The sequence below is a fragment of the Esox lucius genome, chromosome 13, assembly GCF_011004845.1.
Source record: "Esox lucius isolate fEsoLuc1 chromosome 13, fEsoLuc1.pri, whole genome shotgun sequence".
Classification (NCBI taxonomy): domain Eukaryota; kingdom Metazoa; phylum Chordata; class Actinopteri; order Esociformes; family Esocidae; genus Esox; species Esox lucius.
Window position 1 is genome coordinate 27,716,941 of NC_047581.1, and position 1,482 is coordinate 27,718,422.

Here is a 1,482-nt window from a genome sequence, read left to right on the forward strand (position 1 = left end):
GCGGAGGGGAGAGCGCTAGAGAGGCTTAAAGGAGCAGGGATTGGACTATTGCACTTTCTGCTCCTCCCACTCTTAAACGTCCCCAATAATGTGTGTACAGTAGTATGTATGAAGGCCCATCTGCACTCGCGCGATGGAACTATCATGCATAACGCACCCCTAAAACAGCGGTAAGTAAATAGACCGAGGTTATAGTACCCTTCCTAATATATTGTGTTTAACAATATTATTCATACACAAATATTTAAAATATATTTATATAAAAACAATTATTTGGTCAGAAATGACCAGTAACCCTAATGTCCATGTTCATTAAGAATTGTATTGTCCAAAGTGAGAGCATTTGTGTTAGGCCTGTATGAACATCATAAACCTTAAGTTAATAAGGGGTAAACAGCACAGCAAGTTTATAGTCAAATAGGTCACATAAATGCACTGCTAATGTTTGTCACCATTTGGGTGCCCTGTTTGAACCCTGTTTGGGTTTCAGGTAGAACCCTTTTGGTTACAGGTGGAACCCCTTTTGTTCCATCTAGTTCCCTTTGGATTGTCACCAAAAAGCTGTGGTGACAGTGGAAAACAGTGTGGTCTATAAGCCTATACATATTTTACAATGAGTTAGATGAGGCTGCTTTCTCTATATTTGCAACTCTTGGAATCTTTCAGAATTGGGATTTGATAAATGGTTCTATCTAAATAGTTTATTAGTTACATAGTTAACACTTGCTGGTAAATTTTTCATAGCCTTTCTTCCTGGGATGTTAAATGCTGTAGACTAATATCTGTGAATTAAATAGTAAAAACAGTAACTATGCAACAAAAATTAAAATAAATAATATATCTATACAGTATTCACTTTATGTATGTGCAATATACATGGACAGCATATTATGAATATTATGAATATATATATATATGTCAAATTAAATGTTTGATTGGAAAATCAGTGACACTTCAATGTTATGATTCCTCAGCCTATATGTCACCTATAATGTGCCTTTGTCTCCTCCACATGGCACATTAAGTGGTTCGCCAGGGTGATTGGGTTTCTTGACAGTGCGTGAGTAACTAACTTCACACTATGTAGATTGTATGTATATAGTGACATGAAAAACATGAAGATCAAAACAGACCAGGCCAGAATGTAACTCAAAGCTTAACAGAGTAGTGAAAATACCAGGCCTCAATCAGGCCCTGAACTGGCTGTATGCCAACATTAGCTCTTCTGATGAAGTGACTTTGAAACATGTATTTTACCACCTGCACAATACCAGTGACAAATCATGCATCTGAGGCATGAAATTAGGACACAAATGAATGTCAAATTGTTTCATGAGTATTTACAGGTAATTTTTCTGTACTAACGATTTTTCACGACATTTTACCCATTGATAAAATGTGATGAGTCTGTGTTTTAGAAGAGTGTTTCCAGCAGAGCATCGCAGAGAAAAATTAGAAATATAAAATATTCACCCCTGCGTA